This window comes from Zootoca vivipara, chromosome 1, assembly GCF_965207765.1.
Source record: "Zootoca vivipara chromosome 1, rZooViv2.hap1.1, whole genome shotgun sequence".
Taxonomy (NCBI): domain Eukaryota; kingdom Metazoa; phylum Chordata; class Lepidosauria; order Squamata; family Lacertidae; genus Zootoca; species Zootoca vivipara.
The window spans coordinates 96,481,666-96,509,487 of NC_142582.1; the positions used below are offsets into that span (position 1 = coordinate 96,481,666).

The 27,822-nt window shown below is 45.0% G+C and overlaps 1 long non-coding RNA gene across 1 annotated transcript; it reads right to left on the minus strand.

Annotated features, from left to right (window-relative positions):
- Positions 1 to 3,137: 3,137 nt before the first annotated feature.
- LOC148687683 (uncharacterized) lies at positions 3,138 to 27,716 on the minus strand. The gene is made up of 3 exons (XR_015950361.1): positions 26,838 to 27,716; positions 23,324 to 23,506; positions 3,138 to 4,018 (listed from the first exon to the last, which is right to left on the minus strand). It is a non-coding gene; the product is annotated as an uncharacterized LOC148687683 (long non-coding RNA).
- Positions 27,717 to 27,822: the final 106 nt, after the last annotated feature.

The window sequence follows — 27,822 nt, forward strand, 5'->3', positions numbered from 1 at the left end:
TGCTGCGCTTCCTAGGAGATTCCTCAGCCCTCTCGGGCTCCCTGAAAGGCACGAGACTCGGCGAAGAGGAGCCCCACGAGGGCGTGACAGGAAAGGGTTAACCAGGCTGCCTTTTCCACCGACAGGTTCGGGAAAAATGGCTGGCGAGGTCAAATGGCACCTTGCTAAAAGCTCGCTGGCGTGAGCAGAAACTTGGCGGCGCGAGTTCACGCCGGAGCGGCTGCCTTCGGAGCTGCCCAAGAAACTCTCTGCCTCACTTCCCTGAGAGCGCCGCCGCCGCCGGGTCTCGAGAGTGGAAACCCGACTCGGCCCGCTCCAGATCCGCGGAGCTGGGGCTGCCTGTTAGACGGGGAGGGGAGCCCGGCCGGTCTGTGAGCGAGAGGCTGCGCCGGTCGCGTCCCCAAGGCGAGCAGGCAGGCAGGCCGGCCGGCGTGCGTAAAAGCGCAAGGCCGCCCGGGCCCACGCCTGGATTGCTCGCCAACTCTCTGAGCCGCCTTCCTCGACGCGCTTCCTCGAGGCGATTGATCAGGACTTCCTGATCAGCAAAGCCACCAGCGAGATCCATAGGGCTCCTTCCCTGGCTGCAGGGTAAAGGCTTAATCCCGGGGTCTCGCTTAGGACCGCCAACGTGGGGGTCCATTTTTCCCTCTCCACCCCTTTTGGAGCGTGCTTCCTTTTTTGGGGACTGCAAATCTGTACGCGACCCCTTATTGGTGACAGGTCCGGGCGGGTTGGTTTGTTGGTTTGGGTCGCTCGCCTTCCACTTAATGCCTTCAGTGGCTCTTCCCTCTAGGGTGGGAATCCAGCCAGCCTCATATTGCCAAGTGGCCGCAGAAGCGCTTGGAGGGGCCCGAGGAGGCGCGGCTTGGCCAGTTGCTTGCCAGCAGTGGAGTGGGAAGGTGGCGGCGGGGCTGGTTTCATACGCGCTCCGTGAGACGAGGAGTACCCTGGAGCGCTCACCGAGTTAACAAGGTGGCAATTAGAGATAATGGGAAGGCAAGAAACCCACATCCTGGTTGCTGCTGGAGCACTCAACATAAATCAAGTGGAAAGGCGTGACCTCAGCAACGTTTGCTGGAGCCTCGCAGCTGAATGTGAAACTCTGGCTGGGGCACAAAACCTGATGGGAGATCAAACGAGCAACCAAGTCTCCTTGCTGCTGTGGTTAAGTGTCCCCATATGACAAGCGCAGATGAGGAGCGGAGGAAAAGCGACCTCTATATGCACACTGTAGCCAACGCTCCCCTGTTCAAGTCCAACTTTTGTTCCAGAGGCCAGACCAGGACGCTGAATTTGAACATACGTTCAAATACCTTTTGGCCAGGCTGGAATCACCCTCTAAGCAACATGTTTACTAAGTCTCACTGAGGTCCACTTGGGCTTTACTCCCAAGTAAGTGCGCATACAAAGGGCTGAAGCAAAGGGGAGCTTTCTTGGAGTCCCAATGAAATCATCTGGACTGTACTTATTCATTCATTCATTCTTTAAAGACATTCATCTACAGCTTACTCATTTGCTCTTCTAGGCGGTGTGCATAAAACCAATCCACATAAAATATTACATTAAAATGTATCATAAAACCAAACACTGTCTTAAAATGCTTTCTGGAACAAGTTGGCTATGTGTGTGTCAAAACTTTAGCCGCCTTAGCAAGATGGGTTAGGACTGAGCTGCAGAGGCGCCCGGGCGCGTTGTGCTTGGCCTCAGTTGTGCTTCTTTAGAATGGGAATATTGTGAAAATGTATAAAGCATGTTGGGTGATATAAAAATGCTGCAGGAATGACTGAGATCGGACAGTATATTTTTGTGGGTGAGAGAGCCGCCTGGTGTTGTGCTCAGTGTTCACCTGAAGGGGCAAGAAACGCAACTTTTGTAGGAGAGACTTTCTCACCAGCCACCGATCGCAGGTATAAAACCCACCTCGTATATTCAGCTGCCTAGTCGCCTTCTTGCATTGCTGCATCTGCAGGAGGAGCCATTGAGGAACCACGATCCCTTCAGCTGGTTTCATAAAACCGGCCAGGAAGCCGCTTCCTTCAACAAGGCAGGAGCAGGTAGTCTGTCCTGGTCTCTTGAATCCTTTCCCATTGCAGACAGATAAAGCCAATACGAAGTCTTTGGGGCTGAAACCGACTCAGAGATCGTTGAGGTTGAATCCTGACAAGACAGAAGTACTGTTTTGGGGGGACAGGGGGCAGGCTGGTGTGGAGGACTCCCTGGTCCTGAATGGGGTAACTGTCCCCCTGAAGGAGCAGGTGTGCAGCCTGGGAGTCATTTTGGACTGTCCATGGAGGCTGTCCATGGAGGCACAGGTCAATTGTGTGTCCAGGGCAGCTGTCTACCAGCTCCATCTGGTACACAGGCTGAGACCCTATCTGCCTGCAGACTGTCTCGCCAGAGTAGTGCATGCTCTACCGGTAGTTATTGGACTACTTCAATGCACTCTATGTGGGGCTACCTTTGAAAGTGACCCGAAAATAATCCAGAGTGCGGCAGCGAGACAGGTGACTGGGAGTATCCACCAAGACGATATAACACCACTCCTAAAAGACCTACATTGGCTACCAGTATGTTTCTGAGCACAATTCAAAGTGTTGGTGTTGACCTTTAAAGCCCTAAACGGCCTCGTTCCTGTATACCTGAAGGAGCATCTTCACCCCCATTGTTCAGCCTGGACACTGGGGTCCAGCACCAAGGGCCTTCTGGCGGTTCCCTCACTGCAAGAAGCGAAGTTACAGGGAATCAGGCAGAGGGCCTTCTCGGTTGTGGCACCTGCCCTGTGGAACACCCTCCCATCAGATGTCAAGGAAATAAAGAACTATCTGACTTTCAGAAGACATCTGAAGGCAGCCCTGTTTAGGGAATTTTAAAATGTTTGATTCTATTGTTAATATTCAGTTGGAAGCCTCCCAGAGTGGCTGCGGAAACCCAGCCAGATGGGCAGAGTAGAAATAATAAATTATTATGATGATGATGTCCAATGATTATTTTCAACAGCATTGGCTACAGCAGGGATGGGGAATCTGTGGCCCTCTAGAGCAGGCATCCCCAAACTTTGGCCCTCCAGATGTTTTGGACTACAATTCCCATCATCCCTGACCATTGGTCCTGTTAGCTAGGGATCATGGGAGCTGTAGGCCAAAACATATGGAGGGCCGCAGTTTGGGGGTGCCTGCTCTAGAGGCTGTGGAACTGCAAGTCCCATCAGCCCCAGCCAGCAGGGCCAATGGTCAGGGAGGCTGAGAGTTGCAGTCCAACAACATCTGGAAGGCTGAAGGTTAATAACTATGCGGAAACTAGTCAGCCCAAAATGTAAACCAATAGGCCTGACTTTTTAGTGATGCTTTTAGGATCTTCAGAGTCCAGGCGAGGTTTCATCCCTTACTGAGAGGGGTCTCTCTCCCACCCAGCCAAATAGGCACCCTGGGCCCAAATCCTGATTAGGACCTTAGTGTGGCAAGGGAGGGGCTTCCGCCCACCCCCTTAACACACCTGCAATTTGCCTTGCCAAAAATGGTCTCACTCAGAGGAAACAACAGAAGAAGTAAAGGAAGTGGAGACAAAAATAAACAGGGGAAGGATGCGTTATTATTTTAGTTTTGCATGCCTAGGCTTAGTTCAGTAGGGCATGGGAACTAAGGATTAGTGCCCATTTAGGTATATCAAACATCTTTTAAGGCAAAGAAGCAGGCTATGCTATTGCGCACTTCTCTCTCCTGTTGGCAACTTTTGCATGTCTTCCAATAGCAGAACACAACCATTGGAAAAAATCACCTTAATAATGTTGCATAGGATTTCACTGTGCAATGTGCATAAAAGTGCATTAGATTGTGACCATTACCCTTAGGGATGACTAGGATGGAGGAAGAGATCTCACTAAATCCACAGTGGAGTCAGTTTCTGTAGGTGGGCACCTCTCACCCTTGGTTTAGAGTTTTGCCCTTCTCCCAGTACAGAACCATTGCTCACTTCTGCCCGCCTTCAGATTCCTCACTCTGCTCTTCTTGGTGATTCCATGCTGAAACAAAGGAGAGAGAGAGGCTGATATAAGATCCAGTCCTAAGTATGTCTACTCAGAAGTAAGCCCTACTGACTTCAATGCTCCTTGTTCCCAGGCAAGTGGGGTTAGGATGGCAGTTGTAGAGATTGCATTAAGTCCAGAGTTTAGCTGCATAGCCTTAAGACTTAGACACCAAGATCCCCAGATAACGTCCTGACCTTGCTATGTGTTGACACTAACCACAGAAGCCACAACGCAACTCCGTAGCTGCAATAGGAATAAATATATGTCTATGTATGTTGCATCTATGCATCAGGATGAGGAACCCATGACACCCCAAATGTTGGACTCCAGCTCCCATCATCCCTAACTATTAGCTATGCTGTCTGGACCTGATGGGAGGTGGGAGTCTCACAAATTCTGCTGGGCAACAGATTTCCTATTCCGGGCATGAATGAGAGAAACCAGAACACTGTTAGCTCAGGACGAGTTGCAGCTTAGACCAGCTGCAAATTCCAGGGTAAGCCTTCTTAATATCCCATATGGTAGGAGTACGCCCTGGCCAAAATGTTCTGTGTACTCTTTGAATCCTGATTGCTCAAATAGGGGATTTCAAGTTAGTTCAGAGGATCAGAATTCCTTACAATCCTGCCCCCGCCATTGTAAATATCAGCAAGACACGTAAGTCAAGGATATATGAAAAAGTCCAACCAACCACACTCTGACATTTCAAATATACCAGCTAAAATACTTGGCTTCTGTGTGGTAGGATCTTGAAACAAATAAACAAATGAGAAATCAGTATTGCTAGTGTGAGAATTCATCCCTGCAGCAGGCGAATCTGTTCCTGCCAAACAGATATTGTATATAATTGTTCCTTGGCACAACCCCCACCTAGAAGTCACTAAATAAAACTGTTACATTGATACCCACAGAGGAACAGTATATCATCACCTGCATTGTTTCAAGAAAACTTGTGTATTTATTTACTTTTACTTATTTATAGAATTTATACACCACCCTTCATCAAGGATAATCTCAGCACATAGCAACAATTCAAAGTACAATAAAATTGAAAATAAGAGAACAATTAAAAGAGTGAAAATCTAATATACTTCTCATCTGTCACAGCACAGGTCATATAGGTACCAAATTTATAATGCCTGGTAGAAATGAAAGGTCTTCAGCTGGTACTGAAAGATGGATAATGTTGGTGCAGGACAAGCCTTAGCAAGGAGGCTGTTCCACAACTTGGGTGCCATTGCCAAAAAGACCCCCCCCCGAGGGGGTATAGATCATCTGACCTTATTCAGCGATTGGTTTCAGCAAGTGGGCCTCACCAGCAGATCTCAGAGTACAGGCAGGACAAAATGGGGACATAGGAAGCTGTCTAATATTGAATCAGACCATTGGTCCATCTAGCTTAGTATTGTCTTTACTGACTGGCAGTGGTTCATCACTGTTTCAAGCATGAGTCTCTCCCAGCCCTAACTGGAAGAGGCAGGGATTAAATTTGGGGCCTTCTACATGCACAGAGGCTCTACCACTGAGCTATAACCCTTCCCCAATAAGGAGAGCTGCTCCTTTACCTTATTGTAGGCTTCCTCAACCTCGGCCCTCCAGATGTTTTTTGGCCTACAACTCTCATGATCCCTGGCTAGCAGGACCAGTGATCAGGGATGATGGGAACTGTAGTCACAAAACATCTGGAGGGCTGAGGTTGAGGAAGCCTGCCTTATTGGATCACAAACCACTTGAGGGGTTTGCATGTTGCTCCATCCCTTCCCTTCCACCTGGCATGGACTTTAATCGGCAAGCACATTGGCTAGTGAATCTCACCGAAAGCAAAGCTCCTTTATAAGGCACATTCTGAAGTCCAGAGAGGTCACTTCCACTTATTGTAGCCAGCCATCATAAAAAGCCACACACAAAACAAGAAACTAAGACACAATTTCTTCATTTAATATATGTGTTTAAAGCCATATTCTGCAAATACACTAATTTGTATCCAGAGAGTCCTTCTGAGGTTGTTTCAGCCACAAGCGCTCAACCAAGCCAGCTGCTCAAGGCTTGCAGCCTTTGTGTCGTGTAAGGATCAGAATCTGTTTACTTAGTTATCTCCATATTTAATACAAATCAGATAGACTTCTGGAGCCCAGGCAGAGGAGCAATATGGGTGGAGGGCTGTTCTGCAACTCTCCTCTCTCAGCCTCCCTTGGCTTGGTAAAGTTTAAATGAAGTGTAACTAGAAGAAGGTCACAGGTGACTGACAAGTTCAAGCTACTTAGCTCAATTATCGACTACTTTCATTACCAAATTATGTTCAATTTGATTCTCCAGCTTCACCAGAAATTATCTGAAGGAGAAAATCCAATGGGATCAGACAATTTAAGTCAATTCCAGTATAGCATTATTTACTTGTAAAATCATTTTTGTGATATATACCCTCATTAATGGGTATACAATTGCTGGATCTTTCCAATGAGATTTAGAAAAGTAGTCATCACATTATTTCAAAGCAAGCTTATTAGGTACCATATTAATTAAATTTTTTCATAAGCTTTGTTTTAAAATAGTGATTTTCTGAATGTTGTCTCTTTAAATTTTACTTACATTTTGTTTTTTTCTATGGCAGCCTAGAGGCAGAGAAAAAGGGAGAATAAGCCAGAATATAAGCAGAACTTTGGAGTGTATCATGCAATGATAACAGCTCATGTGGTTTTTTTCTCTCCATGAAATATAGAAAATAATTAATATTTCAAATAGAAAAGTTCCTGTTGAACATGGCATTGCATCTGAGCTTTCTGTCATGCATTTCTGAGGCCCTCCCGACCCTCTACTCACAAATACTCACATAAGAACATCTGGAGATTTTATTTTTCCTTTTAATTTCCTTGTTTCCTGACAATATTTCTTTTGGGTCCAGCCATACAGCGATAGCTTCTCTGTTATGAATTTGTGGGGCAAGACAGTAGTTCAAACACAGCCCTGCACAAAATTTGAATGAGGTTAGATTCTGATGCACCGGTTGCACTTTTGGGAGGAGCGGGGGGGGGGGCGACGGTCTGTTAATTCCATTCATTCACATATTTTGTAACTATCTCATTGTAGAATTTGTCTTATTTTTTCTGTTCTTCCTATATTGCCGGGGTGGGGGTGGGGAGGTTGTTAGCATAATGATTACATAAACAATGTGATTGGCCTGTGTCAACAACAGTAGAACAATAATATTCTGTGAAAGGAGATGGTGATCACAGTTTAGTTATATGTACATAATGCTACACTCCAAAACAGAATGTTTTCTCTAATAAGAGACTTTTGTGGCAAACTTGTAGCCTATTCATGAAGATGCACGCATTCTAATCCCCCCTATTTATCTTTTTCAGACACTTGGTAACTCCAAAGCTTATTTTGTATCTTTAGATAAACATATACAGGCTTTGTGTGAACAGGGGAAACATGTGCTCTGCTGACGAATGACTCCATGAATTGTAACAGTCCAAAGTTTTGATTACTTTCCTCCAGAGGTTCATCAGGGAATATCAAGTGACTTCCACATCCACAAGGAGTTTATTGGACATGTTGAGATTTTTAGGGTGATACACTGAGAGAGAAAGATGACATCTCTTTTGCCGTTTTCTCTTGTGAGGTCTGATTCACATGACCATTTTCCAATTATGAGTTAACACAAGCAATCCCCCCCCAATAGACTTCCATATTAAACATGGACTCGAGAGAAGTTCAACATGAGTCTCAACAGCAAAGTAACTTGCCGGTTTGAGATGCGTTAAACTGTAGATAAAGATTCAGGAGATTTTCAAAAAGCATGTGTCAGCATCATAGCACACACATCTGCCGGGAATTGTAGTGTTCTCAAAATATGAGCAGGGAAATGCCACATTGGAAGTAACCCTGAATGAGAACTGATTCACTGGGCTCATTTGACTTCGATGGTGCTGGTGATGCATGAAAGCTGGCCGGTTTGCTTTATTTACCCAGAAAATAGGCCGTGGCAAAAATGTATGAAAGTAATTATGTAGTCCCAGGTTTCTGAAATGGCATGAGTCAGTGGCCCAGTTCACACATGACGCTAAACTAAACCATGCTTAAGTGTGAACAATCAAGTAATGGGGGGGGGGGAATCTCAGCTGCTACACTTCTACCTCAGTCCTGCTGCTATCTTGCTATTCAAAGCTAAGACATGGTTTGGCTTAACATTACAGCCTTACCTCTGTTTACGTAACCCTCTGGTTACATAAACTTCGGGATGCATGCGCGGCAAACCCGGAAGTATTTTAATGGGTTTTGCCGCGTGCACATGCACAGAAACCTCGGGATCTGACCAGATCTCTGGAACGGATCCTGTCCACCACCGGAGATACCACTGTATATTCAAACCCAGACTCATGGTTTGTCCCACAAGGCATAAGCTGTTTTTCACTTACTGCTCATGGTTTGTTTGTGGAAGGCAAACCATGAGCCGAGGTCTGGAGGCAACACCAAGCCATGGCTTCACTCCAGGTAAAGGTGCCAACGCCCTGGGGCCCTGGGTGCCTGAGCACCCACAAAATTCCCCATGAAGGAGCCAGGCACCCACAATTTTCGGTGCCAGGGCCATGCACGCTGCATGGCACCCATGGCCCCGGGCACCCACAGTTGTGGGGCCAAGTTAGCACTCCTGCTCCAGGTAGCAGAGGAGCAGCAGGACTGGGGAGGAGTGGAATGCTTGTTCGTTCATGCTTAGCCATGGGTTGGTGTGAATTGGGCCAGGGTATGGAGGATATTGATTATAGGGCTGTAAGGCAACAGTAAACCATCCAGCTCAAGTCACAGAACAATACACTCCCTCCAATGAGCACATTGTTGTTGTTTAGTTGTGTCCGACTCTTCGTAACCCCATGGACCATAGCATGCCAGGCACTCCTGTCTTCCACTGCCTCCCGCAGTTTGGTCAGACTCATGTTGGTGGCTTCAAGAACACTGTCCAACCACCTCGTCCTCTGTTGTCCCCTTCTCCTTGTGCCCTCCATCTTTCCCAGCATCAGGAGTCTTCTCTTCTCATGAGGTTCTCCAAAGTATTGGAGCCTCAGCTTCAGGATCTGTCCTTCCAGTGAGCACTCAGGGCTGATTTCCTTCAGAATGGAGAGGTTTGATCTTCTTGCAGTCCATGGGACTCTCAAGAGTCTCCTCCAGCACCAGAATTAGAATTCAAAAGCACATTAGAATGAGGACATTGGAATACCTTTCCCACTTGCAGCCTGTCTAGCATAACTGCTCTATTCCTTCTGACACCTGGATTTCATCTGGGGTAAGGAATAAACGTAGCAGTTGCTCCACCAATGCGTTAAACTGAGAAAGGAAGAAGTTGGTAATAACTAGGAGGCCTCCTATGTCTAGTTGTGCCTCTCAGAAAATGGATGGCATGTAGTAAAAAGGCAGCAAACTGTGTAAACAGAGTAGGAATAATTCCCAAATGCAAAAAGGCCTCCACATTAAGGACGTTCGCAATGTAAAGGTTACGTGGAAAAGGGCAATAAAAACTCCGAAGAAAAAGGAAATGAAATAGGTTCCTTTGCACGTAAGGAAGTCGCACTCTTGAAATGGTGGCTATATACACAAGTACATTTGTCTTTCAGGCTCTCTGCTCTTGATTAGAATTCCGACGCCACTGGAGGGGGTTACAATTTTGTTGAGTTTCTGGATCTCAATTGTGCTGGCATGGGGTCATTCTTTCTGGTAATAAGGTAGCTAGTAGCCCCTGGGAGAGAGGGAAAACAATTGACTCTTGAAGAAAGAAACATATATTGAACTCTGGAGTAGGTTTTTGGCAGAGGACCAGCTCTTTTCTCATAGCATTTTGTCATGGCAGCAATGAGAAAAAATAGTGGGAATTGTTTGGGCAGTCAAAAAGTAAAGAAAAGGCTAAGGCATAGAGAAGATTACAACAGAAGCAGAAGCAAAGGAGCTGGATATTTTGAAATCATACGCTACAGCCATTGGAGATTTTTCTTCTTCTTCTGTTTGCAAGGAGAGAGTTCGCATGCAAAAGATGTGGATTCCATTAGGCAGAGATCTGTTGCTTATGATTAGCAAAGGGGCACACTTCAAAACATTCTTTACTTTAATATGAAGTGAAGTCATTTGAGTTCAAAACATATGCCTTCATTGAACGCCAAAGACTTGATTGCCAAATAAGACAAACCAAATAAGAGTCGGCCTCTCGTAAGCGTAGCTGAACGTTGGAGGCCATGCCACCAGAAGAAGGAGACTTTTTACAGGGTCATTCAGGAAGTTTCTCTTCCAAGCAAGTATAAAACAAGAACCTTGGCCTTGGAATGATTGTTTGAAATGCTACTCTTAAGTCTTAGAGTTTAAGAAGTGATATTATTCCATTGCATGGAAGGTTCACAAACTGGTAAACAGTAGACCTTGGGATCTGGTTTTAAGTAGTCTCCCCCCGCCTCCCTGAAAGAAAAGGTTACAGTCAAGGTTGGTGCTATTAGTTCACAATGCAAACCGGTGGGTTGCTTCTCTTCCTTACGGTGTATTTCAGTGTTGTCTGTTGTAAACTAATGTCACCTGGTGCAAGCTACACTAAAAGGTTCCAAATTATTTTTTTCAGATTACCTGCTATTGTAAGTGATTATGCTGTCTAGAAGTCTAATCCCTAGCCAGCAATAATACCTAGGCACATATCCATTTTATACTCTGGGCAGTTTGCAAATATTAATGAAGAATATACTGCCACCTGCCTTCCAGTTCTTGTTTGCAGAAGGGAAGCTGAGATTCAGGCGTGGAACCCCAACTGGCTAAAAGAGTGTATTGGTAGCTGTATTTAAAGCACTTTGGATCTGCTAAAGACCATGTATCAACATATATTACACACAAACAATAAATCTAACCTAGAACATTTTTCGTATTGTGTAATGTTAAACTTGCATTATGCAAATCAGCTACCCCACTATAGTTTATAGCAGCAACTATAAACACAACTATATACATGGGTGGCGCTGTGGGTTAAACCACAGAGCCTAGGGCTTGCCGATCAGAAGGTCGGCGGTTCGAATCCCCGTGATGGGGTGAGCTCCTGTTGTTCAGTCCCAGCTCCTGCCAACCTAGCAGTTCGAAAGCACGTCAAAGTGCAAGTAGATAAATAGGTACTGCTCTGGCGGGAAGGTAAACAGCATTTCCTCTGGTTTGCCAGAAGCGGCTTAGTCATGCTGGCCACATGACCCAGAAGCTGTATGCCGGCTCCCTCGGCTAGTAAAGCGAGATGAGTACTGCAACCCCAGAGTCGTCCATGACTGGACCTAATGGTCAGGGGTCCCTTTACCTTTACCTTTGTTTGCTTTTTTCACTTATGATTCTTTTGCACCTAACAAAAGCTTAGAAGAACTCCATCCACTTGAAAGTGTATGCAGGGCTGGCCCTGCCATTAGATAAAGCGAGACCCCTGCTTCAGGCAGCAGATGCTGGGGGACAGTAGCAGCAGCCCCTGGCTGTTCCTCTGATGGCCCCTGGCTCAGTGGTGGAGCATCTGCCTTACACATAGAAGACCCCAATTTCAATCCCCGTCATTTGCAAATCAGATACTCTTGCCTGAAACCCTGGAGAGCTGCTGCCACTCAGTGTAGACAATACTGAGCTAGATGGACCAATGGTCTGACTCAGTATGAAGCCGCTTCCTCTGTTGTTGGACAGTGTTTTCTTTGCTCCCCCTAAACTAGCCTGCTGTGTCAGGTGTTGTGGAGGGCACTATCCTAACACCAATGCTGAATTAAGACTAAGCTAACAATCCTTTTGGCTTCTGTGCTTGGAATGTGGAAAAGGGTACCATCTTGTCCCTCACTGTAGGCAGCAAAATCTCTTGGGCCAATCTTGATCGTGTTGAGAGCATCCAGGTCTCTGAGGCTTCTATAGATGCAGAAAGAGCAGGTGGGTTACATTTACGTCCTCAGTGCAATCCACTTTGGGGAAGGACCTCTGAATTTTCACCGCTGCTCTGCCTCTTCTGGCACACTGTAGAGGGATGAGGTGCGGTCACCTGTGGGTGACTGATGGGCAAGTCTAGTGATGGGCAAATGCAGTATCTTCCAGTATGTTGGAAGAAAGCTGCAGTTCAATTAATTTCATTTTCATTCAAGCCAGACAGATATTTATGATCACATGGCACAAGAAAGATATAATGTAACATTTATATTGCAATATAATGCCCCTTAAGTACTGGGAACTGGAACCCTGAAGAGGTATCTGTCTTAAGAATAGCTTCACTGAGATCCTAAGAGCCCCTTGTGTAAATGTGTATGTTAATCTTTGCCCTGCTTTAAATTCTGCAGTTTTTCGGAAATAGTTTTTTTTTAAACAGCTCAACAGATTTCTAGCCTCTGAAAAAGAACCGAGGGACTTTATTTCAGTTTGATTTTTAAACTCACCCATGACATAAACCCCAAACAACACCTTTTCTCAGGCCTTTCTCCAGATGTTCAAGTAATTCTAAATTAATGCTATGTTTTATTCCCACTACTGGTAGATCTGTGGCCAATTTGCAGTAGATCAGCAAGGATTTCTGACTCCCAACTGTTTAACAATAGCAACAAAACCCCTAATCACTTTAGTGTGGAAGGAATTCTTCCTCCTCCTCCTCCTTTTCCAATGATGCTTGCACCATCTATGTACATCACAATTGGCTAATCATAAGCATGATGTTTTACGAAGTTCCTACCCCAAGGAAGGATTCACAGCTCCACCTTGCTTGCAGAAGTTCCCAGATTCAATCCCCAACACCTCCAGGCAAGGCTGGGAATGTCCTTGTCTGAAATCCTAGAGAGCTGCTGCAATAGAAACCAACTCCTAGTGGCCAAGCGGTCTTCGGTCTCCCCAATAAAATATTTGAGCCGCCCCCCCTGTTGATGGACATTGCCTTTCAAACAGGGTGTGTGCACTGTGTCATGTGATTGATTATGCAGGGCAGGGCTTACCTGCCCCCCAATATTTTATTCAAGTTGCCACCCATGGTTGCTGCCAGTTAGTGTAGAGAATATTGAGTTAGATGGACCAATGGATTGACTCAGCATAAGACAGCTTTGTATGTTCCTCAGGGGCTTCCATTCTAAAACAGGTCCATAGGGAAACAACAGGGGAAGGCAGAGATGGAGGCATGGCTAGGCAAGGAGAAAATATGTGGTTATTTCAGTGATATGTACTTAGTTACAGGAAGCCTTAGCTTACAGTAGGCCTCAGATGATGGATGGTGGGGTTCAGTCCTGCCCAATTAGGCTGTGCATGGCAGGTCCCTACAGGTGTTCGTCTGATGCCATGTGATTGACAGATGGGCTGCCTCAACCACCTGCCAATGTTGGCCCATTGGGGTGGGGTCAGATCTGACCCATAGAACCAAATAGAACCATAGACCCTTTGCAGTGTGGCAATTAAGGGACTGGGCGATGAAAGAGTGACGAATCCCAAGAGAGTAGGAGAGAAGTAGACAATCGGTGTAATTTAAACCAGGATCAGGGCCGGCTCTAGGTAGACCCCTGGTGGCGCGGTGTGCGGAAACCATGCTGCGCCCTGCGAGAGCAGGGGCGCCAGAGCGATCTCCGCCCCTCAATGCCAGGGCGGCCGACCTGCTCGAGACTGCCCTGACCAGGATTATCTATCAAACTTGCATGTGATCAGGTTTTGTTGAAGTCAGTGCACATTGCACATGATTTTTCGAAAGTACACTGCCAAAACACACACACACCTTTTTTGGCGGCTTGTGTTTCTGAAGACTGCAATGGGAACCTTCAACCAAATGAGACGTTGCTAACTACAGAATGCAGAACATTGATGCTCAACCTGCTCAAAATGTTTTTGCTAAGGCATCAGAGCAATTCTGTATTAATGACATCCAAGTCTCCTCCTGCTTCTGATTGGCACTTCTGACTACTTGAGGCCAATTACGTGTTGTGACCATAATCAGGGATAGAGAAAGAGAAGTTCTCAAACCAGTGGGCCCAATATATGTGACCAATCATATTAACAAAATAATAGGATATATCTACAGAGGCACATGCAAGCAGTTTTGGAGAGTTACCTGGAGACGTTCAGCTAAGTGCCCACTAGAAAATGTGCAGGAACTCCCCCCCCCAACCTTGGCTACTTTTGCTTTGAGCCTGCTTGGTTTCCCTGAATTTGACGGAGAAAGGCAGGCAAGGAAATAGCAGAGCTAAACTATTCATGCAAGAGTAATGACAGCCTTTTACAGAAGAAGAGTAATTACTTTTGTCTAGCTACCCCTGGCTTGGAAAAGCAATACAGGCCCTGCAAGCGCCTCTCCAGCTGAAATTGGGTGCTTCCCCCGTGCAGTTTGCGCCTTGTGTGAATTGCCCTTTGCTCATGAGCTGAAATCGTAACTTCATTTTAGAGGAAAGAAAATGAATCCATAACTGATAGGATCTCATGCATTCCTGTACTCATTTGGAGGCTTTTGTGGCAGCAACGTTAGGCGAGAAATCTCAAAGGCTTGGGAGATTTGCAGCCCAAGTGATCACATAGCGTCCATGGGTTCAGTCCCATCCCCCACCTACGCCACCCGGTAACAATGACAGGCGGTATCTGTGCGCCAGAAGGAAGAGCTTACAAGGGGTGACTGCATTTGGAAATAGAAGCCCCTGTTAGCAGCCGGAAGCATTGGTGCTGAAAGCAATCACTGGTGTCAAGAACTTTCTTAGCTAAGCACTGCAGCTGGTGGCAATAAATAGCATTCTAATAAAGGGGGATGTTCAACCCATGACATAAGCGAATACTGTTTCAACCACAAAAAGTAATTTATGGAGGCTGCATGTGTCTGAAATGGATTTTCTTCCCCTCCTCCCTCCACATTTACACATAAAAAAAATGCTAAGATTTTGACGGCGGGAAAGATCTGCATTTTAAATCAAAACGAAATGGAAAGATCAATGAAAAGTGTACTGCATTTTTAAAGGGTGCAATGATACATAACGTCTTAAGGAGGTTCATTGTGTCACACAGTACAATTGCCTCCATTCCTAAACAAGACAGATGCCATTTTCTATGCCTGTGAATATACTTTATTGCACAGAGGCTAATAACTCCTCCCCACTTTCTCAGCAAAATGCTGACCATAAATCCACTCCCCCCGCCCCAACCTACAACCTGTGTACCAACTATCATGTCTTTCTCTTTCTTTCCCTGCCCCATAATAACACCCCCTAACAAGCAAACGTCACAGAAACCCCACCAGCACCGCCAGGCCTTTATATACAAGCGAGGCAATTACCTGCAACAGAAGCGCCCCTAGAAGGGACGATGGAGCAAAACTACAGATGAGGGCAAAACCAAGCCCTTCTAACCAATAAACTCATTGAAGCCTCCACAGTAAATACATTATTAGTTGTGACATACTCAGTGGTTCACTTGAACTTATACCGCTGTTCTTTGTTATGCGTTATATTTATTCCACATGTTTTTTCTCTTTCATAATTGTTGTGAAACACAGCCATTTCACATACTCTATCATATCCCACTGGGATAAACATTGTGAACATGGTACCAGAGGAATTTCCCTTTGATTTAAACTTTTCCCCTACTGCTCCCTTTTGCACAGAAGTGGGGTGGGGGTGGTGTGGGGTAGGGAGATGATTTCCCACTCAGCCAATGGAGCCAACCAGCTCTTTCCTTAAATGAGCATGCTGCCCCTATTGAAGAGCACTGCGCATGGTCACAGAGAAAGGACGGTTTTGTTTCCACGGTGAGGTCCGGTTGTACAAGCCTCCAAAATGTGGAACAGTTTAACACGTTAAGCCATCGCTGTACACACTGCCCCGCTGTCTTAGAAGGCGAAGCATTGGCACCCACAATTGAAAGACATCAGAGGAAGCTCTGCTTTATACTTTGAACTGGGTTTTTGAAAATAGAACTTGAAATAAAGAAAGGCTACTCTTAGCTAAGATAGCATTGAACCTTAACAGAAACATTCAGTTAGATGCAGCCTGCTTCAGGTGACCCCAGTCTTACTATGTAAGAAGTGGACATTGACGTCTTCAAACAATTTAGTCTCTGTCCTCCCAGTTGTATTTTTGTTTGTCGACCCTGATCCAAGGGAGGTCTGCAAACATGACTCGGTTCCTTCCAACATGTGGCTGTGTACCTGGACGCTTTCTTCTGTAGTTCTGCTGCCAAGGTGGGGACAAGATGGCTTTAGGGAAAGGCTTGCGTGGAATGCACGAGGCAGGGCGAGTCAATTTTTATTGTAAATAGCCAACGGCCTTTACAATGGACGACACAGAATAAAAGGAAACTTTCATCTAAAATCATACAATGTAACCTGTAGCAGTTTACAACATAAAATAAATTTACAACATTAAAATTTAAGATTGGAGTGCATTCACATAGCTGGAACTGCTTGGCTGCCAGCGCAAATTTGGCTACCTGGTGCGTGATGTATAGATGTTTATCTGCTAGGAGTTCAACTGTCACTTCCTGTGCAAATCAACCTGGAAGCCAATTAAGAATTGGTGATATAAATTTTCCTCTGGGCGTTGTATATACAGTAGGCAAATCAGCCAATAGTTTGTAATGTCCTCTACCTGATTGCACCCATATATACATTTGTGATCCATATGGGGAATTCTCCGATATCTCCCCTCTAAATATGCTGAGGGCATCTGTTGGAATCTTAGTTCTACAAGGTTGTGGGAAGGTCAGAGTCTCGAGGTAACGGGGTCTTGAGTGATTGGTCTTAATTTGGGGGCACCAAGTAGAGTAACAGGCAGAAATGATGGATGCTCTGTCTTGGTTGGCATCCTGATCAAAAATCCAATTTCTAAGGTCATGTGGGCTAAGGGCTAAGTAGTTGTCCATTTGCAGATTATAAGCCCTAAGCTTATCTTGACACTTTTGTGCCCAGCCCCCTGTCCTTAGTTCCTCTAACCAGCAGAACTTAGTAAGAGTATGATCCTGGAAGGCCTTTAGCTTGCACCAGTATCCCAGATAGGCTTGATCAATTCTGGCTGCAAGAAAGGGGAGGCCCAACTCAGTTCTGTGGCGGGCTGCCAATGTCCTGCAGGGAAGCCCCAAAATCTGCCTCATAAATTTATTTTGTAGGACTTCTATTTCAGATTTTATACCAGTTTCCCCTATGTCAGCCCCATAGAGCAGGGGTGTCCAACCAGTTGACCGTGATCGACAGGTCAATCCCCATATGATTGTGGGCGATCGCGGGATCATTATCACTCGCGTTGTTTAGAATCATGTCTCCGCCCCCTCCCCCCTTGGTCTTTCCCTGTGTCGCGTTTAGTGTGTGTTCCTCTTTTGTCTGCTGTAGTGCTGCGTTCGTGTGTTAGCATCTGCGTTGTTGGTGAGCGATTTATTTTAATTCTGCATGCTGGCTGTTTAATAAAAGGTGAACAACTTTGGTCTGGCCTCCTAAAAAAAGCTCAATCACTCTGAACCTCCCCCCCATGGGTAGATCACTCCCCCCCCCCCGCGGGAGTAGATCGCAGTCCCTTGGGAGTTCGACGTCCCTGCCATAGAGCAACTGGAACATTAGAGACAACGATCTTAATAGCTGGGTTAATTAACTGCCCGCCCTTTGGATGGAAGACTCTATGAGGCAGGGACTCTCCTGAAGTTTTGTAATAACTGGTATTTAGGGCAAGGAAACCCAGACCTTGATACAAGCTCTTTCAGCTTTTCTACGGAGTTATTGGAGGAGACCGGCAGCATCCCATCTTCTGTTTGTGGGGGGAAGATTGCTTCTTTTGCAGGCCTGAGAAGGATTTTTATGTGTTTCATGTTTGGTGCTTATGTTTTTGCCTCCCTGGGGATATATCTCTGTTTCTCTGGTGGACTTATTGCAAGTTAGCCATGACGGCTATGCTCCAACGCCATGTGAGAACAGGATGCTGGAGCAGACGGACCACTGGTCTGATCTATTCAGGCTCTTCTTACATTCTTATCTAGAGGTGTGTGGGCAGAGATTCACAGCATGATGGCAATGGTCCATGTGGGACAGTGGTGTCCAAACCTTTTTCAAAAAGGGCCAGATTTGATGAAGTGAAAGGATGTGAGGGCCAACCAAAGGGCCAACCAAAGTTGGTTTTATAGGATTTTACCCAAGGAAATAAACAGCCACAGGGGCCGGATTAAACCACCTGGCGGTGAAATGGATGATGGACGTGCCTAATGTAGGATGTAGTCCCACATTCTAAGGCCAGGGAAAGGTTGATGATCCACAGACACACAGACACACACAGACACCCACCCACCCCGTCTTGAGATAGCTCATTCAGTAGAGCACGGGACTTAATCTCAAAATTGTTTTTGAGTCCCACGTTGGGCAAAAGAGTCCTGCATTGCTCCCTTCCAACTCTACAAGTCTATGATTAACTGTTGGTCCCTGTAACCTATGTAGCGTGTCTGCCTTCTTTCTGGATCATATGATCACATGGGCCCCCTCCAGTCACACAGAGAGCTCCCACGGTGGAATCTCTCTGTGCATCTGTTAAGGCCGCGGTGATGATGGCTTCTGAAATTATGGCTGCATCGTGAAAGATAGACACCCGTGTGAAGGCTGTTCCCAACATAATCCACATGTAGTTGCATGGACAAGTCACTTCTGAGCTGAGATTCATTGCAGCCTTCACTGGAATGAAGAACACTTTAAGGGCAGGGCATTGGGGATTGTTGCTCTTAATGACTGCATTAGAGATTAAAGGGCAAATAATGGGTGGGAATAATTAGAGGAAAGTATGAGCAGCTACACAAAATGTGGTTCTGAACATTTTCTGTAGTCTGTTGCAACAATCTTCAGCCCTGGAAGATGTTTAAATAAGAGGATGGGGCCCAGCTGTAAAATCTGGATCCAGATCTGAACTTTCTCAAAGTTCAAGGTTGTTGTGATCAGGGCTTCTCCCTCCTCCCTTTTCTTTTCTTTATTATTTGTTCTCATCTCTAATATAAACTCCAAACTTTTAAGGTAACTCTAATCAGATGTTCGCAGGATCCAATGGAAGACTAATGCAGTAAAAGATGAAATAAAATATGTCTGGCATTGGGAACAGATTTTAATGGGAATTCTCGGAGAGATGTGGCCACAATTCACCAGGCATTGCTGCTCCTCTGTCTCCATTTCCGCTGGGCTTGTGCAGAAACAGCAAACAAGTCCCTCTGAAAGGAATGACCCTGAAGGAGCAGCAATAGGTGGATTGGATCCTGCCTGGATAGGATTCCACAATACATGCAAATTGCAACCAACAATCAACACCTCTTTCCCCATTTCCTAACATAGGCACCCTTTTTGCTGTTAATCGTTAGGGTATTCTTAAAGAGAATACCCTATCCATTCTTAAGGAAATCAGCCCTGAGTGCTCCCTGGAAGGACAGATCGTGAAGCTGAGGCTCCAATACTTTGGCCACCTCATGAGAAGAGAAGAATCCTTGGAAAAGACCTTGATGTTGGGAAAGATGGAGGGCACTAGGAGAAGGGGACGACAGAGGATGAGATGGTTGGACAGTGTTCTCGAAGCTACGAACATGAGTTTGACCAAACTGCGGGAGGCAATGCAAGACAGGAGTGCCTGGTGTGCTATGGTCCATGGGGTCACGAAGAGTCGGACACAACTAAATGACTAAACAACAACAACATTCTTAAAGAGACTGCTGGTTTACAAGAGTAGTTTTCAAGCTTTTGCCCATCGGTGGGGCATGAGACTCTTAATCTCAGGATTGTGGGTTCAAGCCCCATGTTGGGTGAAATATTCATGCATTGCAGAGGGTTGGAATAGATGACCCTTGTGGCCCCTTCCAACTCTACAATTCTATGGTTCTATGGTCCTTTCTATATCAACTCATTTGCCAAGGCACTTGGGGGCATGTTCTATGGAGGCTTTCCCCAAACTGGTGCCCTTGAGATGCTTTGGACAACAGTTCTTATAATCTCTGGCCATTGATCCTGCTGCCTGAGACAGATGGGAGTTGTTGTCCCAAATCTCTGTAGGGCACCAGTTGGGGAAGGTTGTGGGGGAAGGCACATAGTCAGTCAAGGCAGGGCACTGACCAGGTTTGTTGGGCCTCACTAATGGCCTGTATGAATTTAGAACACGATACACTCAATACATTATGTATACATTGCAGAGGAAACTCAGAAGTGACTAGCAAGCAATTTTCACTTCTGTAGAGCCATAAATGTTAATTTAGTTCATGCCTTCTAAATGGTAGGAAGAGCATAATAAATCTAGCTGAAATTCACCCACATGAATTTTCAATGGGCTAATTTGGCTTCATAAAACTTCTCAAATTTATTTATTCTTGGCTTGATTCATGTGAAATCTTTCAGATTAAAATGTGAAAATCTATGTTTTCTTCCACAAGATCATATATAATTATCTCATTTGTGGAGTGATCATGTCTCTAGTGATCAAGTCCCTTCACTGTCTCAAATTTTATCGAAAAGCTTCAACTTTCGGTTCCACAGATTAAAACTTTCATAAAGAAACGAAAGTCATATTGATGGGTGAGACAGAAAACACACACACAGAGTCAATGGGTATAATGAAGTGATACTCCTACCGGTATTTTCATTTCACATGCAGCCACTGATATATTATGCTGTGTCATACTTTGCAATAGGAGATATTGTTCTGCATCTGCATAGATTATCAGAAATGTAGTGTGTGGAATGGGAACCTATGCATCTTTCTGGGCTTGGTTTCTGCTTCACATATTGTAGACATAAATGATTCTACGCAGCATTAGCAGCTTGTGCAATGGGCTCAGTGACCGTCAGCATCTATCAACAGGTTCTCCTGGCAGAGGCAAAGCTGGATAGGCTAGCAGAATCCAGTGTTGGTCAGTAACAGCAGTGGCCTAGAGCCAATGCTGGGTGCTGCTGGCCATTTAGTAGCCAGATTGATGCATGCATTGCGCTCCCCGGCATCTGCAAGCAGGGCTGGGAATGTCCCCTGCCTGCAAGGCCACCAAGTGATACCTCCCAATAAGGGCTCACCCCACCCCCTGCAGCAGTTGCTGTTTTAGTTGTGGCAACTGGAACACCAGAAGCTGCCATTGGCTCACCTAGCCCAGCACTGTCTACAGTGACTGGCAGTGGTTCCCCGGGGTTCAGAAAGGAGACTTCCCCAGTGCTGCCTGGAGATGCTGAGTATTGAAACAGGGACTTTCCGCATGCAAAGCAGAAGCTCAACCCCTGAGCTATGGCCCTCCCTCTGCTTGCTAACTTGCATGAACGTTCACTGCTATGTAGATATGGACACACAGGAGACAAGAGACTGCGTGAACTGACTCACTGCCACCACTACGTTCTTTGGAGATGGTTCCACCACCAGTCAAAACACTGAAACCTCGTCACATACCCGCCCCAGCGTTACAGATGACATTTTAGTTCTGTTCTAATTTAACAGCCTATGATGATCTGAGGAGGTGGGTGGGTGGATAGACTTTGGCTTCCCACCCAAGCAAATCCGGAAATGCATATTATATTGGGAGAGCAGTTCATTTAGCCCTAATTTTAGCATGGACACGTAAGTGACATTTCCTTACATGGCATCTTTCGCTGATGTGGTCCTCCTAGCTTGAAGCCAGGGCCCTCAAGGTTTCCGAAGTGAAAAGCGTGCATGGCAGCATCTTGAGGATCTGACAGATTTCAAATGCCTCGCCTGATTTTACATTGGAGATGAGCTTCAAGGAAAGAATGCTAAAAAGATGTTTAAGCTAAGAGGTTAGCCTCATACCATCTGGAGAAGCGCCGTCGCTGACGGAAGTAGCTCTGAGGTTTCCAAAGGACCACTAAAGCTCGCAGGCTGAATGCTTTCCGTGCAAAATGTTAGGCAACTCACAGCAACAATTTCAATGCCTATCCACTCACGGATGGCCCTTTAAGTGCAGCCAAGGAAGCAGAGCCCTGTACACAACAGCAAGTCTTCTTTACACTATCTCATTGCTTGCCGAGATTTATTGCATTTTGATAAACGATCGTTTATGTTGTTTTGACAATTGGAGAATTTATGAATCAGAGCTATTTGCCTAAAGTGATGAACTGAATTGTAAAAGAACCATTAGCAATGATGACACCATTTGAAATTTGTTTAAGAATCAAGTTACAGGTTTGCTTTCTTTTCAATAGGGAGCAAAAAGACAGCCAAGGAGCATTTATTTCAGTGTAACAAGCTTCTGACAGGCCTCATCAAGAGAGCTTGCACAGCCAAAGTTATAGGCTGTGTTTCCCACCCCGTTTCAGACGTACATAACTTTCCCAACTGAGACCAAGCAACCCCCCAACTCATATTTTCCAGTTTCATGTGCCAGTTTCCTGTTGGACATTGAAATGGGACGGGACAGAATCTTTATCTGGATATAATGGTTTTCTGACACTTTACTAGGACTGCTTAGAAAATGTTTACATATTATTCACATGATTCCAGTGGATACACTTGGATCAGAAAGTTTACTGTTTCCCTAATTTTACCCAAGCCAATGATGTTTAGCTCCATTATTTGTCTTCATTTGTCCATTGTGTATATCACTGTCCCACATGCTATAATAGTAAAACGCAGGCTAAAAGCAGAAAGCCAGCCAGAATGGTCAACCACTTCTGACTCTCCTTCTGGGCACGACTTACCAACCAATTTAAAAGTTGCAAAGAGACAATGGATTGTGTCCAATGTTGCAGTTTTGCTTGCACAACAGACTTTCGGTACAAACATTGTACCAAAAACACAACCACAAAGCAAGCCAAATGCAAAATCCATAAACACCTCCACAAGAATGCAAAGTAACAGTATTCAAGTCAAAATGGAGTTTCAATGAAAAGACCAAGAAAGGCGCCAGTATAATGAGGAGCATTAGTCAGAATGCCAATTTTTGTTTTCTACCTTTTAGAACTACAGTGGTACCTCGGTTTATGAACACAATTGGTTCCGGAAGTCTGTTCATAAACTGAAGCGAACTTTCCCATTGAAAGTAATGGAAAAGTGGATTAATCTGTTCCAGACGGTCCGCGGAATACTCAACCTGAAGCGTACTTAACCCGAAGCATGGGTGTAATTGGTTCCGGAAGTCTGTTCATAAACTGAAGCGTTCATAAACTGAAGCAAACTTTCCCATTGAAAGTAATGGAAAGTGAATTAATCCGTTCCAGATGGGTCTGCGGCGTTCGTAAAACGAAAATTCGTAAACCGAGGTGTTCATAAACCGAGTTTCCACTGTACTCTCTGCATGCTTCTTGTACCTTGCTAGATTGAACAAATAAGACAAAAACACTCTATCTGATACATTTCAAAATAAAAAAATACAAACAGGATGCACCTTGGGATTTTGGGTGTTCAAACCGGGTTGTGGACTTCCAGCCTTCTTTGTCCTGCCCTCAGGATTCTTCCCAGGTTACACCCTTCATTGGCCTCCATCTAAGTCACATCTTGCCTCTCAGATGCTTTTGCCCAGCTGGATTGCAGGAGGAAGCATTATGTTCATTGGGTCCCAACAGAGGTTCTACTGGTAAAAATAATAATAATCTGTGTTGTTTATCTCTCTATGGGGAGTAGAGTTAAGAGAGGGAAACAGAAAGAAAGTGAAAACAAGCAAGGTTTGACTGATTAGGAATAAAAGCTAGTCTGGTCTGGAAAATGAGAACGTAGTCATCTGCTAAAGAGGTGGCCTCCACTTTGGCCAGCCCCATGAATCGCTAGGAGCTTTCACCCCTTGAAGACTGAACTAAGGATGAATTGTGTTGTGAATTTGGAGGGGGGCCGCATAGGCTGTATGCCTGAGTCCCTTCTAATTCCTGGATCCAGCAAGGGTTAAAATCAATGAAGGAGCCCTTGCCAGAAAAAAAAAAGTTAGATTGAAGGACAATAGAGTTGTGTGAGAGAGATGAAAGTTAGAAGCAGTCAGAAGCCAAAGAGGGAGAGCCGTGCTTGATTTCTGCTTGAATCTAAAGCTATGATGATGGGAGAAGCAGAATCTGTGAGTTAATGCTGCGAGTGAGCCCCTCCATCCTAGGCTCAGGTTGCATATATGTGCAAATAAATCCTATATCATAAAGACACCACAGTCTCTGCTGTCCCTCATTCCCAGGAAACGGAGTCCTGGGTTAGCATCTTGAACCCCTGGAATCTTGCACGGCTTGGAGACTGGGATGATGTGCAACAATATTATTACGAGACAATTCATTTTTCTGCTTCCCCTCCCCCGTTCTTTATTTGCTCCTCAGGTCAGTGGAATATTGATTAGAAAGACAGAATCTCTAGTCTTGTTTCAAAAAGTTTATAAAAGTGGTGATGGCACAAGGAGTGGGAATCTGGTTGTTTACTGCTGGTAACTTGGCATCAGTTGTTTGGGAATCACTCAGCACTTTTCATGATGTGATATTTACATTTTGGGTTTCTCTCATACACACACCCTTGCCCCCATCGAGACATCTTTGAAAACATGAACCAAATAATGTCACAGATCATCCATTTGAACAAATCAGCTCTAGAACAAATCAGTTATACTCCTGAATCCACACACACACACACACACACACACATACACACCACACACACACTGGCACAGAGACATAATTTAATCAGCTCCAAGATTCCTTATATATTATGACAAACCTGTGCACCTCCAGGGTGCTCATCTGCCACAGAGCAAATTTTATATGTCACTCAGATGTGTTCCAACTTGCCATTATTTTTGTGGTGTCTGTAGCATGGTATTTATGACAATTCGAGAACAATCTAAAGAAACATATTAAGAGCTTTGTGCAGGGAGGCGGGCGGGGAAAAATAAAGCCACATATGTAGAGTTGATCTGCAGTTCATATGAATCAGCATTAGTCACCACAGTAAATCAAACCATTTTGATTTACGCTAGTGGAGAGGACTTTGCTCCATATCCATGTTGGGAATGAATTTAACCCTGGGGTTGTTTGCAGAGAGCATTGCTTGCATTTCCTAATTGTTTTGTCTGCAGTGCACAGATTTTGAATAAAAAAACACAACAAAGTATTTAAAAATCCAAACAATGAAAACATTCATTTTTATTTTATTCTTTTTTTCTTAAAAAACAAACTTCATAATGCCCTGGCAAGTTGGCTGTGGTTAGCTACTGTGAAAGCTTCACAAGCTGCCCCTCAATCTGGACCCCCGGAGAGGATTCCAAGTGTGGGGGAAGAGGAAACAGGAGAACAATGGAGAGACAATGAAAATTTGGTGGTGGTGGGGTGGGGTGGGGTGTATGAGAAAAATCATGGCAGGCTTCCAGCAGGCTTTCACACAGAAAGTATTTTCGGCCCACTACGAGCGGATCAAGATCACGTCTTAAACTGAGGTATTGAAATTAAGTTAACAGTTTGGGTACAGATGTAACATATTTAGGGAATTAGCTGAGCTGCTTAGATACATCTGATGCCCAGACATACGTGAACAGACATCCCACCAGATTCTCAATGTTAGGGCTGCCAGACTTTAATAGCAGCTTGATATGCTGGAATTAGCAGGTGATATGGTCATAGCTACAGTGGCCAGCTGAAGAGCTGGCAACCTTGTTCAACGTTGCTGCTTCATGGCTGAAGGGCTATGAATGTGGTTAACTTCTCCCTTTTCAGCATAGGCCTCAAGCAGTATGACTTTTCCAGAGACATTTCTGGGTTCCTGAGCAAGTGCTCCAGTGCCCATGCAACTAATTCAGACGTCATGGTCCCATTTTGATTGAGAGGCTTGGAAACGTGCCCAGTGCTTATTCACTCTCTCCTCTCCCTTTCCTAAGCATAGTTTGCTGTGAGTGGGAATACTATACTGTGTGCTAACAAGGAATTATGTCCAAACCATTATTTGAAACTGCAGCTTGAAGAGAATTGCAAACCATAGTCCTGCCCTAAGCATCGTTTGCTTGATAATGGTTAGAAGCAGAACCAGAAAAAATAAAACGGGGAACAATAGCAAAAGAGGAGGCGAAGGAAGAACATGACCCACAGCATATTACCAACCCCTCAAACCATGGTTTATAACAGGGGTAGGCAACCTAAGCCCCAGGGGCTGGATGCGGCCCAATCACCTTCTCAATCCGGCCTGCGGATAGTCCGGGAATCAGCATGTTTTTACATGAGTAGAATGTGTGCTTTTATTTAAAATGCATCTCTGGGTTATTTGTGGGGCCTCCCTGGTGTTTTTACATGAGTAGAATGTGTGCTTTTATTTAAAATGCAACTCTGGGTTATTTGTAGGGCATAGGAATTCATTCATTCCCCCCCCCCCCGCAAAAAAATATAATCCGCCCCCCCACGGCTGAAAAAGGTTGCTGAGCCCTGGTTTAGAAGATTGAAACATTGTGTTTATATTCACCAGTCACTTACACATCACGAAAGAAGAGTGGACAGAGAGAGGGAGAGGGAGAGAGATGACAAAAGGGGGGGCACAGATTTGCATATGCTAAAGTATATTTGCATATGTACATTTAGAAAATACTATCGTTTCAATCAGCAGAGGCAAACCCTGGTCCTTCAGATTTTGCTAATGTTTATGCTGGCTGGGGTTTGCTGTAGAAATAGACAATCCTTGGATGAAATAAAAGTGAGGAGTCTGGGGGCAGATTATAATCACCCCTTCCCAGCCACCCAAGGGAGATGAAAGTGGTAAGTGGGGTTTGTAGGGCTTTAAAAATGTTTTAAAACCTTATAAATAGTGTTTGGCCAGAAGTGGCAATATGGCAAAAGAAATAACATCTGTTGTGGGAAAGTTTCTTGTCTAATTCATCTCCATAACACCCATTCAAAAATGAAAAACCAGGTATTAATATTAGTTTAGTTTTCAAACATCAATGAAGAAAGATTCACCTTGGTTTATCAACTTGAGTTCTCACAGGGTGATGATTTAGGCATAAATTCTAGAAGTTGTTCCAAAAGTCTCAGATTTGCTGGCTCAAAAGAGTGGGAAGATTGGAATCCAGAGATAGCTCAAAAAGTACATTTCAAGAAATGTTGCTTTTATACTCCGCAAGGCACTACGCAGTCTTCTTTCTCTTCTTCACACAGGCACAGGAGGAGAGAAAGAAAGAAACCAAAGAGGCAGGGGAAGAGATAAGCCTTCTTGACATTCCATGGATTTCGTCGCTGGCTCATGTACTCATGCAGGCAGTGAATCATACTGATAATTACAATAAGATCATATTGAAAATAAATTCCCTCCGTTTTTAAGGAAGTGCAGATTTTGGAATTAGCTTACTGACTTCTAATGTTGTGCTACAAATAATTCCCCTAAATCAAATTTTAATTCCCTTTCTGCCATACCAGTTCTGTGTTGATTTAATTTTTTGCAGTCAGCTTAGCTATTTCCTTTGCTGTTTGTGCTAATAACTCTTTTTAATCATATTTGTTTGTGACTCCAGAGCCTAACGGCACACGATATACACACTGCAGAAGGAGCAAAGATCGTCTCTTTCTCTCGGTGTCGTTCTCCCACCCCCGATGCTTCATGCCCCCTCCCTTCAACACAAAGTCTTTCCACAATGAATCTTGCAATCGTGTCTGTTTTTGAAAAGAGGTAGAGCTCCGCCAGTCAACATCACCATGGCTGGAGACAACCTGTGGGGTCCCCAAGGAGGACAGACGGAAAGGCCCACCATCACCAGAGAGACCTCGGTAGCAGCTGCCCTTTCCTCAATCAAGGGGAAAGCAGCAGGGGCGAGTCGTCCTCAATCAAGCAGGGTAAGACCTTCCCGGGTCATTACACAGGTGTCCTATTCCCTGCAGAGAACAAGGCTTCTTTAAGCTATTGGATAGTCGATCGAGGTGTCATCTTTTAAAGAGAAAGTAACTTCGC